This window comes from Rhinopithecus roxellana, chromosome 17, assembly GCF_007565055.1.
Source record: "Rhinopithecus roxellana isolate Shanxi Qingling chromosome 17, ASM756505v1, whole genome shotgun sequence".
Taxonomy (NCBI): Eukaryota; Metazoa; Chordata; class Mammalia; order Primates; family Cercopithecidae; genus Rhinopithecus; species Rhinopithecus roxellana.
Genome location: NC_044565.1, coordinates 90177877 through 90194752, shown reverse-complemented (window position 1 = coordinate 90194752; position 16876 = coordinate 90177877). Strand labels below are relative to the sequence as shown.

The 16876-nt window shown below is 43.9% G+C and overlaps 1 long non-coding RNA gene across 1 annotated transcript in view; it reads right to left on the bottom strand.

Moving 5' to 3' along the window:
• The window catches only part of LOC115894214, a 63624-nt gene extending 50436 nt beyond the window's left edge, over positions 1–13188 (bottom strand). The window contains exon 1 of the long non-coding RNA XR_004054238.1: positions 13099–13188. This is a non-coding gene — a long non-coding RNA (uncharacterized LOC115894214). The remainder of the gene's footprint in view (positions 1–13098) is intronic.
• Positions 13189–16876: the final 3688 nt, after the last annotated feature.

Sequence of the window (16876 nt, the reverse complement as noted above, 5' to 3'; positions counted from 1 at the left end):
CGTGGAGGAGAAAAAGAAGAGGAGGCCAAGGGATTTGAAGGCCCCAGGGATAAAAGGATCTAAATGGATGCTGAGACCACTCACCCTGGCAATGTTTCACCTATTAATAGTGAGTCAGGAGCTAAAAACTTCAAACAGTGTGAGAGTGACCTAGTAGTCAGCAAATGACTTCAAGAAGGAAAAGTGTTGGGTGGTACAAACTGGGACCATGGATACAGAACTGGTGGGAGAGTTAAAATACTGGAAGGAAAAGAAAAAAAGGTTGGGAGTCTCCCAGAAGAGGCAAGAACACCCCCCTCACCACATGTGAGCCCATTTTGGGAGGGAGACAGTGTCCTTCTGGGAGAGCCAAGTTTCAGGGAATCAAAGGTAAAGGGAACCTTCAGGAAAGAGAGATGCTAGAGGTGTTTTGTGCTGACGACCAACCATATGAAGAGATCACAGGGAAACAGTTACAGGAATTGGAAAAGATTTGATGAAAAACAGAAAGTTGTATTACAGATATTTGTGGGGGTCAGAGTCTGGGGCTGAGAGCTGACCTGAGGCACTTGGGGTGACTGATCCAATGATTCAAGCAGGGCAAAAGGAGTGTTGGAAGTGGTGAGGGGTAGCAGATGCTGTGGAAATAAAGGGTTGAAAGTTTATCAGGAAGCTCTCAGAGTTCCAGGCTCCCACCAGCATTCTGCCACAAACCCCAAAGCAGGCAGAAAATCCTCTTATTGAAGCACGCTAAACTCTCATTTAATGCCTTAAATGAATGAGTGAATGAATCAATCAATCAATGAACCCAAGATTTTCATTCTAATGAAAAGGACAACCTAGGCTCTGAAGGGGTGGAGTCCCTTGTTCCAGGACACAAGGTAGGAGAAGACATAACCCTTGGGTTGAATGGTAACACTCAGACTAACCAGCTCTGTCACCTTAAGTGATTTTCTCATCCAGGAGCCTCAGTTTTCTAATTTGCAATTTTTAAAAATTTTAACAAGTAGATATTAAAGGCACCCACTTCATCAGTTGTTGAAGAAAATAGGTTACTGAAGTCTTAAAACTGTGCCTAGCATTTAGTAAACACTCTTCATGTGTTAGCCATGATTATTAACTGTGAGTCCTGCTCAATGTCTTCATATCTAAACCTTTTAACCCACGTGTCCCCAAGTCTTCCAGCATTCTGAGCTCAACCTTTCGTACTAGATCCACTTTAAATGGCCTAAGTCCCCATTCCACATACACCAGAAAACCCAGTCTCTTCCAGATTTCCAAGGGCTTGGTTTCTCCTCCCCACCCTGGCTCCAGTTTCCTGCTTCTTATAACTCCCAGGATTTGCTAGTTTTCTCACTCCCTGAGGTTGCTGGCCTTCTTCCATCACCTCAGCCCCTTTGGTGTGCAACTCAAACTCTCTCTTTTATTCCTCAGAATAACCCTGATACCAGGCTTTCCTGGAAACCAGACACTTACTGAATATTGATAGTGAACCATGGCACCACGTGCATGGCACACACACAATTCATTCACCTATTTTCTTCATTAACCCTGACTTTCTTCCGCCATCCTTGCCAAGAATTACAGTTTCTAGTTTTAAATTGATGGGATTCCTTTCATTACCAAGACCTTTTTTTCCCTATTCTTTTATTTCACTATTTCCTTTGCACTACTCTGCATTCTCTACACGCATACACACACACACACGTGTAATTTCCACCTTCTCTATGCAATGCATCAGGAAGACTCCAAATCCCCGCAAATTCCTGTTACTTAATTATGCACATCAATTTCCACTCTCAACTCCAACCCTATTCCAGATTCTAGCCCTAACTTTGTGGTCTACTCTTCGAAATAGGAAGGCTTGACTGACTCTTTTTAAATTACTTTGTTTTGCTTTTTAGCACATTCCAGATGAAGTCCCTAAACACGGCTCCCTTCCCAACAAGAATTTATTCACGTGTTAGATGCTTTATAAAACACTATCCAGACTACCCTCCTCTGAAGTGAGTAAGAAATTGTATCAAAGTCCCGAGGGACAGGACCCCTGAAGGGAGTAGAACATAGTCGCACAAGTGCCAAGACACTGGCATTCATCTTCGAGAGTTCCATGCTGGATTACAGTAAAAGTTCTTGGAAGGAAAGAGGCCCAAAAAACATGACACACAAAAGTTTTAATAAAGGTCAGCAGCAGACCATCGGCCAGCCCCCATGCCTGATGTGAGTTTACCCCACAGTGAAGGGACATAGGCAGATTGAAGCCACACAGACCTTCCTGTGACCCGCAAAACATGAACGGGAAGTGCACATTTGTAGAAAGAAATACAGCCACTTTGCTCACTGCACTACTTAGTTCTGGAAGTTCATGTTTTACTCCACCTAAGAGAAAGAGGGAAATTAGAAAGAAGGAAAATGAGAAATGTGTTGTTTTTTTTTAAGAAAGAGAAAAGGGAAAAAGTGAGTCTATAATTGGAAACAAGATCTTCTGTTCCCCTGCTCTGTCTCTTTAAGGGTGAATTTCAGACTCTGCTTTGCTTCAGGTGACAGCACAGGAAGTATCGGTGAGCTTGGCTCCTTTTTAAGTCTTAGAGAAAACACCCAATCCTGATTGTAAAAATTCAAACAGAATTTCATTTACTCTTCGCCATGAATGATTCCACTTAAAGCAAGAAATAAACTCTGATATCAAAAATGTAAATCAAACCTGAATGCATGAAGTCAGTCTTCATTTTCCTCTCTTTTATCAAACTACCACTCCTTTTATTGAAAATATACAGTTGGCTACATCTACCTGCTTTCAAACACAATCTCCATCTTCATCCAGGCTACTATTAAGTTATACTGCTATAACTAAGTACTGCGAACTGAGTGGCTTACGAACCACAAAAATTCATTTCTTACAGTTCCAAGGCTGGAAGTCTCAGATCAGGTGCCAGCATAGTCAGGTTCAGGCAAGGGTCCTTTTCCAGATTGTAGGCTTCTGACTTCTTGCTGTGTCCCCACATGATGAAAAGAGAGGTGCTTGCTGTCTGGCCTTTTCCTATAAGGGCACTAATCCCATTCATGAGGGCTCCACCCTCATGACCTAATCACTTCCCAGAGGCTCCACCTCCAAATACTATCACATTGGGGAATCAATTTCAAAATATGAATTTTAGGGGGTAACAGTTCATAACAGACTCTGTCCTTGACATGAGATCACATAGCCATGGCAAAGGTTCCCCCAACCACCACACTTTTTGCACCCACTGAAAATGCAGTGTTATACAGCAACACTCCCTCTTGGTTGGATTTCACCTTTCTGAAGTCAACTACATCTTTTCATTCTAGCTTATAATTGACCAAAAGTAAAGGGGGAGAAGAAAAAGAAAAGAAAGCTCTTATATGACTACCCTGAGTTTTGTTACCTAGACGTGTCTTCAAAGACATGACTTTTTTTCCTGAATGTTCTAAAAATGGATGCTATGTATCTGCTAAAAAATATGGTAATGAACAAGTATGCTTTGAATCACATAATAGCAAATGTCATTTTCCTGTAAGATAGAGTATCAGTCATGAGCACTAATGCCCAGAGAGAGAGTTAAGCTGCTGACCCTAAAGGGAGAGCCACGCACAGCTGTGCATGGGAGTGGCCAGAGCAAGTGGCGGAGACAGAGCAGACAGTGTAAGAGAGCTGCTGCTGAGAGAGCTGCTGAATAAAGCCGTATTTCACCTACCTATGCCCTGCCCCAAGTGTTCTTTCAGCTATCTGCCATTCAGCCACCCACTCCCTTTGGACCTCAGCCTGGGCTGGAGCCTGACCCTGAATCTAACACCAAGCCTTATCTTTTCTTCGTGAAACACCCTGAGACAGAATCCTTGTCTCAAGTCACTATAGCAAAAAAAAAATGGGTCCTTTTCTGCCCTCAAAGAAGGGAGTGCCTGTTCCGCATCTCTTTACTCATTTAGCAAACACGATGATTTAGATACTGAAGTTGGAAGAGTGAATGTGTTTCTAGGTGCTGTCAATCTCACTGGTTACAGAATATGCTTGGCTTTGTGGTTCCCCCAAAACTCCGGGCCTCACACTGAACTGAACTTTGTCAATAGCTCAGTGACGCAGAATGCAGATCATGGCTGTGCTCATTCCAGCACGCTGGTTCCCCCTCCCCTGGGCTCCAGCGGGACTGAGTCCCTTCCTTTTTTGCATTATCTACCAAATATGTGTCTTCATCTTGCCACTCAGAGTGTGACACAGGAACCAACAACATCACATCATCTAAAAGTTTTTTTAAAAATGTAAATTCTCAGGCCTCTCTGAGTCAGAATCTGCACTTAAAAGATCCCCGGGCAATTCAAAGGGACAGTAAAGTTGCAAAAGTACAGGTTCTCCAATGCGGCTTCACAATGGCCTCATCTGGAGAACCATAAAAAATGCACCAGGGTCCTACTTCAGAGACTGATTTATTCTGTAAAGGATGCAGCTGGGACACTGGAATGTTTTAAAGCTCCCCAGATCATTCTACTGTGTAGCTAATTTTCAAATCGCCTGCAGTAGACAGGACTCACCTGTGTGGAGAAGCACCTGGTGTTATTTCAGAATAGGCAGAGGTGGGAGTGAGAATAAGGGAGGGTGGGGGTAGAGGACCTGGGAAGGAAGGCATCGTCAAGACAAGGTCTGAGATGGCCTCTAATTAACCTCCAATTAGACAGCCTCTCACGTAAGCCCTCACTTTACAAGAAGCCAAAGTCAAGAAAAGGTTGATTACTTGCCACAGTCATAAAGCAGGTGAGAATCAAAATAGAAAGCTGTCCAGGTGGGGGGATTGGAGAATGCCAGAAGCAAGAACTCTCGGCCTCCTAAATGACTGATATCTCTGCTATTCTCCTCCCCACCCCCTTTCTGTAGGGCTCGCAATGTCCACAAGTGCTTCCACTCTGTTAACTCTACTAATTCCCTTTGTGCAAACCATAGAGGCTTTCATAGTTGCTACGACTCACCTGTACATTTGGCTCTGAGCTTCCTGATGATCTATCCAAAAACCAAGATATAGTCGGTCTTGTTACCACAAAGTAAAAAGTGTCCCAGCTCTTCAGAGGAAGCGAAATCTTTCCTGGCCCTTGCTCCAAGCTTCATCTAGAAGGAACCTGGAGCAATGACCTAACGCACACTACCTCAAAGACATCCCACACAGTAATAGTTTTCATAAAGCCATTATGTATAATATCCCTGGATGTAAGCCAAGGAAATAACATTAAAATGCATGAAAATTCTGCTGGGGGCTAAGAACATATGGTCCAAGTGCACAGCTTGATGCAGGAATAAAAATTAGCACAACTAGAGGAAGGGATAAACAGCATGCCCTTCAAACAAGTCCTCATAAATATCACTTCCATTATCCAGGCTTTTGATAAAGCAGTCAGGGATTAAGGTTTAATTCACTGCCTCAAATGCCATTGCTTTATGTCATGGATTGAAGGAAAAGCCCAAACAAGAAAATAGTAGGGTTTCCATTCATTTGTGAAAACTCATAACTCTATCCAAGACATTTAGGAGAATAAAGGATCATCTGTTTTGTGCAAAATGGGGTCAAATGTCTATCCAAAAGGAAAATCCAAGAGTTTTCTCAAAAGAGTTTGTCTCTATTACAACACATAATATACAAATGATTGATCAAGTCTTGAAATTCTTTTTTTTTTTTTTTTTTTTTTTTAAGACAGTCTCACTCACCCAGGCTGGAGTGCAGTGGTGACATCTTGGTTCACTGCAACCTCTGCCTCCCAGGTTTGAGCGGTTCTCTCACCTCAGCCTCCCAAGTAGCTGGGATTACAGGCATGCACCACCATACCTGGCCAAGTCTTGAAATTCTATACACCATGCATGGTATATAGAATGTACCTACACGTCTCCATGGTCCCTGTTTCTAAATGTCATGAGAGTCCTGGGGCAACACTTGGTCAGAGGGCTGGGCATAAGGGAAATTCCTTATGAAATGAGAACATCAAATAAATCTTGAGGGATGCAGCAGCTGTCAATAAGTCAAAATGTGCAGGGACGATCTGAACTAGAGAGTAGCCTGAGCTTTAGAGGTGGACATTGCTGAATTGTTGGAAGGAGAGTGAGAAATGGATGGGCAGCCTGCCTGGGTGAGGGGAAAGGCTTGTATGGGGGAGTTGTGGAACACGCAGGTCAATTCTCTTCACTCCAATAACACTCATCCCTCATTCGGAGCTCAACTTATAGAAGGGCCCATCATTCGGTGGTTCAAGCTATAAAACATCATCATCTTCAACTCCCTTTTCTTCATCATTCACATCTATTGGCACCATATCAGTTCTACCAATGGAATATCTTTCAAATCTATTTCTTCCAGCCACCTCTACTTCTCTTAGCTCAGATCTTGTCATCTAGGTTGCATGCCATAAATCATGACCGCCAAAATCTGCCTTTAGAAAGTGTGATGGTTAATACTGGGTGTCAACTTGATTCGATTGACAGATACAAAGTATTGATCCTGGGTGTGTCTGTGAGGATGTTGCCAAAAGAGATTAACATTTGAGTCAGTGGGCTTGGGAAGGCAGATCCACCCTTAATCTGGTGGGCACCATCTAATCAGCTACCAGAGAATATAAGACAGGCAGAAAAATGTGAAAAGGAGAGACTGGCCTAGCCTCCCAGCCTATGTCTTTTTCCCGTTCTGGATGCTTCCTGCCCTCAAGTTCTTCAATTTTGGGACTCAGACTGGCTCTCCTTGCTCCTCAGCTTGCAGACAGCCTATTGCAGGACCTTGTGATCATGTAAGTTAATACTTAATAAACTCCCATATATACATATATATGGGAATATATATACGTCCTATTAGCTCTGTCTCTCTAAAGAACCCTGCCTAACATAGCAAGGTATGTGAGCAACTCATACATTCCAGAAATACTTATTGAGCAACTACCAGGCGTCAAGTATTGTACTAGGAATTGAGAATAAATTGTTTAAAAAACACTAGTGTAAAATGTGATAAGTGCTGTCAAGGACAAGAAATGGACACTGCAAAATAGACTGGTAGGACAGAAGGGTGGTGTCAGGCAGTCCTTTCTGAGCAGTAACATAAGTTCTGAGGCCTGAGATCCACACAAGAGCATGAGAAGACCATGCATGACAGAGAAAATAACATGTGTGACTATCCTAAGGTGGGGAAAAACTGTCAGAGTGAAGAGTGAGGGAGGACAAGGGGCATTTGGTGGTGGGAGGAGGCTGGGGCAGTCAGTAAGGCAAGACCTTGCAGACTACAAGAAGGGGTTTGAAAGTTATTTACCTAGAAGTCACTCAGTTACTTTAATAAAAGTGGCATGGTGACCTGATCAGAATTGCAATTTCAAAGATACCACTGTCTGCTGTGCAAGCAGACAAAACCAGGAGAGCTGTAAATGGAAGCAAGAAAATTCACTGGGGGATGATTGCAGCTAAGCAAGAGATGATGGTGGTTTCAAGTATGAAGGAGGAGCAGCACCTGGAAGAGGTGGATAAATAGGGGTAGACTTGGGAGGGAGATGGACAGGACCTAGGGATAAGTTGGGTGAAACAAGATGAGAAAACATGAATCAAAATGATCCCCAGCTTTCTGGGGAGCGATTGAGTGATAATGCCCATGGAGGAAGGCTGTGGGCAGACGAGACAAGCCAACATGGCGACGCCAATAAGACACAGGGGGACCATCCTCTGCTGAAGCAGTGTTGGTGTTGCCTCTTAATTAGTTCATGACAATGTCCAGTGTCTAAGTTCCTGCACCATCTCATCCCAGCCTCGCCTCTTAGCACCACCCACTCCTGCCTCAAACCTACTGTTTAAACTCCAGGGATACTCTGGACCACGTAGCCCTCCTGTGCCCGTGGACAAACCTTTCCTTTTCTTGAACTACCCTCTCTCTTCTTGGGCATCTGGTAAAATCTACTCATCCTTCAGCACCCAAGTCAAGTGTCACCCACTGTGATGTCTTCCAGACTGTCCCCAACTGGAATAGTGCCCCTCCTCTGCCTCTACAGCACCGCACAGCGAGTTCCATTATAAGATGGCCACTTTGTGCTAGGATTACTTGATCATATCTGAACCCATCAAAGCTGCAACCATCTGTGATTACATATGATCCATTTCATGCCCTGCACAGTGCCTGATGGTTTTGGGTATCAAAAAATATGTTGTTGAAGTAAATTGAATATGAAAAGAGCATAAAAACATTACAATGCAGTCTCCTCCCATCCATTTTTTCTTCCTAAACTCTGGGCCTTGGCTGAACCTGGGCCTGCCCCTGACTCATTCTTTTCTGCCCTTCATGTCGATCTGATGAAGATCCAACTCCTCCTTCTGAACTAACAAGACCAGTTCCTTCTCTCTGTCATATATGCAGCGTGACTGGCAATTCAGAACGCAATTAGGTGCTTCCAAAGTTACTGCGACTTCACTGATGTCACATGTAACAGTCTGTGGTTAGCTCTTCCAGGGGGAAGGTCTAGATTTAATGTGTTGTGTGTTTCTGAAAGTCAGTGCCCTTTATAACTGATGATGAGGTGTGCGACCTCCATTTCCCCATGTGTAAATTGGGGTCATGCTTGGTGATCCCTACGGGCTTCCCAACTCTAGCTTTTATGACTCCTTGATGACTAATGAAATTGAAGAAGATGAGGTGACATCTCTGCATGCTCACTAGAGTGAAAATTGGGCACTGCTCATGGCCTTAGGGCATTAGTCATATCATAAGCAGTATTTATGCATATTTTTAAATCCCTGGATAATACATGCAGGGAGGAAAAATATATATTTATTGAATGCCAGAAGCTATTCTAAGCATTTGAAAGACAAGCTTGGGGGAAAACTTGCCCCAAAATTCAGCATGCTTTGTATGCCTTGGGTCTGGATCTGGAGAGCACACCACCAGAACTACCATCTGCATCTTGTGGGGATGTCCGATCCCAGGGGGAGGCCGGGGGAGCCTGAGTCCTGCATTTCACGTTTATTTGTGCTGCTTTGGTGATTTCACTGCACAAATGACTCAGACTCAAATAGCACTAGGAGTTGGGGAATTTTTTTGTAATTAGAGGAAGAGGATTCCAAAATAGAATCATAGCTGAAGATGGAAGAAGTAATTATCCTTTTTGAAATCATCTGTGAATCCAGGCAAGAGGAACACTTTTTTGACTTTTTGAAAGTCTCTTTATTGGAAAAATAACAAGCATCCCCAAATAGAAAGATTGATCTAGGCTATAAGAGGCCAGATGAAGGCACCAGGTCCCTAATTGGGAAAAAATAGTGGTTCTGAAGTGGCAGCAGCAAGACCTGACCAGCAGTTAGATGTGGGCAGTGTGGGAAATGGAAGACCTTAGAATGACTCGTATGTTTCTGTCTCATTTCCTGAGATAGGGAATGAGGAGAAAGAATTTAAAAAGAAGATGATGAGTCCCTTTCCGGCATTTAAGAGCTCTGTGGAAAATGGCAGGGAAGGTGCCCTATAGGCAGTTGGCTATGTGAACAAAGACAATGCTGGATCTCTGAACGCAGCAGGCCTGGGTGTGGGGTAGAAGTTGAAGCCCTGGGGGTGGACAGAAGTGAGCTGGGCTCATTCACATCCTAGACCACTGGCAGCATCCACACTGCAAGAGCACAGTGCACCATGCTCCTCCGGACAGGTGATGGTCAGGAGCTCCATCAGAGGAGGACACTTCATGGAATGCAAGAAAACCGACCAAAACTAGGAAAACGTCTAACATTCCTCTTCCCAATTCCATTGAGATGTCATTGAAGAAGCATATCTCCTCTCAGAAGCTCAGTTTCCCCATCTGTGAGAGGAGACAAAGAGCCCTCTGAGCCAGAACTTTCAAGGACTGAAGGGCTCATAGCCTGTGTGATTGGGAGGATGGCAAAACATATTAGGAAAAAAATGGTTCACCCTCAGAGATGACAGCTATGTTGTTCGCATTCATTCCTTTAATGTGCATTTATTAAGCGCCTACTCTGGGATAGGCCACAGGCAGATGAGACTGGGAATACTTGAATCAAGGGGCAAGAGACCAGGGCACCCACTCAGCATCAACCACATGCTCTGAGGTGTAAGCCAGTTACCAAGAGAGTGTCTCAGAGAGAAGCTGACGCTGGCCTGAGATTTCGTTTTTCTTTAAAAAAAAAAATCACAGAATGACCGTTTATAATTGTATTAATGTATGGGGTACACAGCACTGTCAGGATTCATGAAATAAATATGGAATAATTAAATCAAGCTAGTTAATATATCCATTACCCCCAAATACTTAACATTTTTGTGGTGAAAACATTTGAAATTTACTCTCTTAGCAATCTGGGCTTCTAGGATTGTGGACATGAGCTTCAAAAAGTGAGTAAGTGCTCACTGTGTGAAGCTGTGTAGACAGAGGTCTTAGGTTGGGAGCACAGAGTTGATATGACACAAATGTGGATCATGTTTGGAGTGCATTGAATACTCCTATGTATTTGCATCGTAAGACGTAGCGGTGACTGGTAGTAAGTGAGCCTGAAAATGCAGGTGACAATCAGGCTGCGGAAGGCTTCAGATGCCATACCAACCCCGGTCAGACATTACTTAATTTCCTAATTCCAGCCACTGGCTGGGAGGATACTATTGTCTTCTTATAAATAACATCTCCTCTAGGGCACCCCTTTACCCTATATCTAGTTGATTCTTATTTGTTTTAGGCCATAGTTCCCAATGATAGATGCACATAATAAACTCCTAGGAACTCGAGGAAAAACAATAGTAGTAATGATAGCTTGGTTCCATCCCAGAACAATTATATTCAAATATTTCTTCTAGATCCTAGGCATCAGTGTTCTTTTTAAAATCTCTCCAGGTAAATATGAGGTGCAGCCAGGGATAAGAAATAATGCTTTATATTCACTTTCACATGTCCATGGTGGAAATGCCCACCAACTAGTCCCCAGCTGTGAGGTTGTCTCTGTAAGATTCTTAATGGTCATAGAGCCAAAGCAATTGTACTATTCAAGAAGCACATTTGAAAAACATTAGGCCGGGCGCGGTGGCTCAAGCCTGTAATCCCAGCACTTTGGGAGGCCGAGACGGGCGGATCACGAGGTCAGGAGATCGAGACCATCCTGGCTAACATGGTGAAACCCCGTCTCTACTAAAAAAATACAAAAATCTAGCCGGGCGAGGTGGTGGGCGCCTGTAGTCCCAGCTACTCGGGAGGCTGAGGCAGGAGAATGGCGTAAACCCGGGAGGCGGAGCTTGCAGTGAGCTGAGATCCGGCCACTGCACTCCAGCCCGGGCGACAGAGCGAGACTCCGTCTCAAAAAAAAAAAAAAAAAAAAAAAAAAAAACATTAGGAGAAACCTAAAACATTTGGCCAGGCATGGTGGCTCACATGTGTAATCCCAGCACTTTGGGAAGCCAAGACCGGTGGACCATTTGATCGAGACCAGCCTGGCCAACATGGTGAAACCTTCTCTCTGCTGAAAAAAAATATACAAAAATTAGCCAGGCATGATGGCACACGTGCCTATAGTCCCAGCTACTCAAGAGGCTGAAGCAGGAGAATTGCATGAACCCAGGAGGCAGAGGTTGCAGTGAGCCGAGATGGCACCACTCCACTCCAGCCTAGGCAACAGAGAGAGATTCCACCTCAAAAAAAAGGAAACCTAAAACATATGACTTTAGTAGATTCCTCCTCAGCAATCCTAGCATTTGATTTAAGTTCACACTCCCCTTAACTTTTGTTCACACAAAGCAAATCCAAGCAGCAATCTATAAAGCTGAGCCCTTCCTGCCCTTCTGTCTGGATAGATGCCCTGGATCACTCACCTGTATCCTGCGCCCATCCCAAAAACTCACATGAACAATCCCCTACTGAGGAAAGGCCAGCTGGGACCTTGGAAAGGCCTTGGTAGGCCTACCTACCATTTACTGATCTACCATTGAAATGTTTTAGAGTATAGAATTTTTCTGACACTTTTCCTTTTGACATTTATTAAGACTGCAATGAGATGATCACATACCTTGTGAAAAGCTTCAATATGTATTGGAGCTTTTGCTTTTCCTGCCTCAGATATGACCTACAGCACCTTTGAGATAGAATCTTTAAATGCTATAAATATCTCATTGCAATTGATATAGGATAGCCATATCCATGGAAGACACCACTTACATATCTAATAAACATAACTTTCCTTGTTTGGTCAAGTCCTTCAATGACCCAGAACCTAGAAGAAAAGCATGTGACCAAAAGCACCCCAGCAGAACAGAAGCACGTATCTTTGATGAGAGCACTGAGGAAGGAGTCATACAATTCTAGTCTCTGCCATACATTGACGTAGCTGTGACCTTGCACAAGCCATTCCCTTTCCTGGACCTCAGTTTCCCTATTGAGTTAGATTTGATAGTCTCAAAAACCTTTTTCCAATTCTAAATTATATTTTTATCAATGAACAACTTTTGACTATGGAGGAGGAAAAGTACTTTACTTGGTTGCAATCACAGCTGTCACTAGCTGGTGATGTTGAGTAAGTCTCAGCCTCTTTTTTTTTTTTTTTTGAAAATGGGGAGGTAACCATTTACTGAGCAGAGCTCAGATATAAAGCAGAGTGTCTGAAACTTCTAGGGGCTCAATAAAGCAAAAAGTAAAACCAGCCTTCATTTATTGAGTGCCACTAGGTACTGGATGCTTTATATGCATTATTTGGTTAATCAACAACTTAAATTTCTCTGGAACTAAAGAAATGAATGACATACTTTTTAAATCCTCATAATATAGCAATTTTACAAATGAGGAAAGGTGATTGGGAGGATTTGAATTCTCAGCAACACACAAATAAGCAAAAGTGGGCTAAGGTCTTGAACTAGAGACGCCCCAATTCCCAAACACTGTCTGATGGCAGAGACCTTCCTAAGACTGAGTGCCAGCTCCCTGCAACATGTAACAGAGTCCCTTAGTCCCCACGTGCCTCCCCCGGCCCCACCCTCTTCCATCTGTGTTTCTTAGCAAGTTACTCCAAAGAATAAATTAATTGAGAATTAGGAAAGCACCTTGTAAACTGTGAAGCACACACACAAAAGTGAACAGCTATTAATATTGAAATGACTTCTCACATGCTGAAAAATAACTTACATTATCACAAAGAATCCTCGTTAAACCTTCAATACGTAAGAATTCCTTTCTTAAGTCAGAGTTTCAATGAAACTCTCTTTTAGACCTGTGTGGTGAAGTGAGGAGGAGGGGGTGGAGGAGGGAGACAGCACAGCACCTGTGCCCCTCCGTGACCACCTCCAAGACTGGGCGCTTTGCATAGCACCTCCTGGAGGCCTCACCACCACCTGATGCGGAAGCTGGCGGTGAGGCCACCTTGCAGTTCACAAAGCACAGGCATTGTCCCGAACTGCACAACTACTAAGTAGCAGAGTTGGGTCCTAAACCAACTTGTGGTTGAAGTTTGTCATCATGTAATGGGGTCTCTAGAGCCCTCCTGAAACATCCACTGGATTCAGTCAACACAAGACTCTGTAAAGCACTGGCTTCCTTGGTGTTGTTTTGAGAGCAAAATCTTAGTATGTTCATATGTGCAGCCATTGCATCCATTAAAATGTGATTTCAGGCTGGGCACGATGGCTCACACCTGTAATCCCAGCACTTTGGGAGGCCCAGGCGGGCAGATCACGAGGTCAGGAGATCGAAACCATCCTGGCTAACACAGTGAAACCCCGTCTCTACTAAAAATACAAAAAATTAGCCGGGCTTGGTGGCGGGCACCTATAGTCCCAGCTGCTCAGGAGGCTGAGGCAGAAGAATAGTGTCAACCCGGAAGGTGGAGCTTGCAGTGAGCCAAGATGGTGCCACTGCACTCCAGCCTGGGGGAAAGAGCGAGACTCCATCTCAAAAAAAAAAAAAAAAAAAAAAAAAAAAGTGATTTCAGCATTCAGCATTTACTTCCAGCAAAAGAACCCCAGAAAACTGTTGCTCCATTCAGTCCAGGGAAGGGTCTTCCCTGAAATCCAGGCACCTCTGAACTCCTAAGGATTTCCATCCTGGGAACCCTTTTCCCAAGGAGCTTGTAAGTGACACAGCCATTATGGAAATGGCTTAGGCACTTGGGTTCATGGCACCACAACCGCAGTAAATGGCAGTGGTTACTCTCCCCATTAGAGGAAAGGTCCAGCACTACTAAACAACCCCAAGTCCATTAAGAGGAAATGTAGGTCATCTCTGATTTCAACAGTGTGATCCTCAGTGGTAAAATAGTGAAATGAACCACTTCAAAGAAATGCATTTCCCATCCACAACCTTACCCATAACTAAAAGACAAGATGAGACCTGTCTTTGCAAAAAAATGTAAACATTTTTTGACGCTCATTCTGTTCATTGCTATTCCAGGTACTGGGAGAGTAGCAAAGAGGCATGAACTTGCTCTCTGCCCTGAAGGAGCTCCTTCTTAGTGGATTGGGTGGAGGTAGAGCACAGGCAGCACTTCCTTATGGGCAGAGCATAAAGAGTGGGTGGGAGCAAACGAAAAGTGCAAAAAAGGGTAAAGAAGTAGAAGCTAATCATGGGAAACCTTCTGATAGATAGCAAAGTCCTGGGCTTGATCCCCAAGGCATATTCAGAAGCTAAGGTAGGGCTTTCTGCCAAGACCTCCCTAAGCATGTCTTTATTCTGCATTCACTGTACTCTCATACATATATGAATGATATGTATGAGCCACGTGGCTTCTAGCTGGGTTCATGTTTCATCAGATCCTTAAAGGATTCCCCATATTTATGGGTGTATCTCACTCATGCATGAAGATCTTCATGGTGCAAAGGTGTCCAGCAAGCCCCAAAGTGTCCCAGGGCTGTAAGTACCTGCTCATCTTTCATTTAAGGGTCACCCAACCTCGTCTTCCGAATGTCAGGGAGTCTTCTTCTTGCCTATACCAAGGCTTGGTCTTGGCTTAGCTGGGTTTGCAGGTGAAACTTCTCCAGTACAGCAGCTAATCAGAGTAGAAGTCATCAAATCTGAGAATCACAGGACTGCAAGGCCAGTGGCCACTGGGCTTCCCTTTATGTGCTGCTGATGGGTTCCTCCTAGAGGCTCCTCCACGAGGTCCAGCTCTACCAGGAGCTGACATTTGCTTTGTGCTTCCCATCTTGGGAGAAGGGAGCTTGTATGGATGTAGGAACAGTCTCTCAACGCTTGACCAGCTCAAATGTTGGACAATTGTTGTTAATACTAAGTAGAAATCCATCTGCCGGCAATCTGGGTTTGTTGGTCTGAGTTTTAAGGGTCGTACAGAACGTGCTGACTTCCTCTTCAACATGACATATTTATTTATCTGATTATCCCTAGAACTGTGAGGTCCTCAAGGGTGGAGATGTCTGATTCATGTTGGAACCTCCAGAATCTGCACAATGCCTAATCTATAACAAGTACTCAATAAATGTTGGCTAATTGATGATATGCAAATGATACATGAGATTAATAAATATATTCCTGATAAATTATGCTATGTGAATGTAAAAACATTTGTAAGAAGCATTTATGTCTGATAACATCTTATCATCCTCACTTTTCATGACTGTTTATTGGCTATACATCGAAAATTCTCAATGATAAAATTTTTTCATCTTTCAGCTAAGAACTTCTGCTATAAGTAGCCCCAATTCAGACTGAAATTTTCCATTTGAGAGGGAGAAGACGAGATATTCTCAGAGCCCATTTTCCTTCACAACATAGGTCAGTGTCTCAAATTAGTACTTTCTCACCTGTGAAGAAAACTAGGCTCTGAGGAAATGGAATAGAGGGCAAAGCCATTTGCCCAGATAAATGGAGGTGAGAGATGCCCAAAGGAGATGACCTTCCTTCATTACCTCTTTGTCACACCTTTCCTGTGTTCCCCAGAGAACAGGTTTCTCCCTTCTCTGTGCCAACACATTATCTTTCAGCTACTCCCCTCCGCACGGCCACCTTTCCTGCCACACGCTAATGATCTGCCATAAGTCAGTCTCCTACAGCAGAGGAGTGAGCTCCTTAAGTGCAGGGAACTCTGTGTGTCTGGTTTATCTTTGTGTCCTTAGCCCAGCTCAGGGCCTGGCATACTAAATAGCAAACTAGATTCTCCCTGTGCATGCATTTAGAATTAATTTATGCCCTGCCAAAAGCAGCCAACCATGGCTGTGTGTCTGCCCTTCGGAAGTGAGAATGCTTTGCCAGGTGCTCCTGAGGGAAGGTTCCTATTTCTTTGTAATATTTCTACAAATGAAGAAATGTTCATTCCTAATAAGTACATCCCCATTGACTGCAGTTTTGTTCTCTCCTTGTGGAAACTGCATACCCACTACTTCAGAGGGCCTGGAAGACATCAGCTCGACCATTTGCACATATTAAGCAAAGCCATGCAAATCACATCATGCCACTTTGCTTCTTTGACCCTCCCACTTGGAATAACATCCAAACTCCTGACTGGGGTCTACAAGGCCCAGCACGATCTGTCCCAGTGTCCTTTCCAGCTTCATCTCCTGCCACCCTGGTCTTCTGCTCATGAAGCCCCAGGCACGTTTAGCCTCTGCTGTTTCCTAGAACATGCCAAGCTTTGTCTTGCCTCAAAGGTTTGTTGCTTTGCTGGTCCCTCAGCTGAGAATCTCTCTCCCTGGCATTTCCAGTGACCAACTCTTCTCACCTGTCAAATGGGAGATTAAATATCACCTTTCCAGAAAGGCCTTCCCCCACGCCACCCCATTCTTTCTAAAGTAGAATCTGCCTTGTTGTTCTCTAGAGCAAGGTCTAGAGCATTGTCATTTCTTTTGCAGTGCCAATTTCAATAGGAATTGCTGTGTATAGTCATTGACTCATTACTTGCTGTCCTGTGATGATGTGAACCATGTCTGCCTGACATTCTATCACCTCCAGCACCACA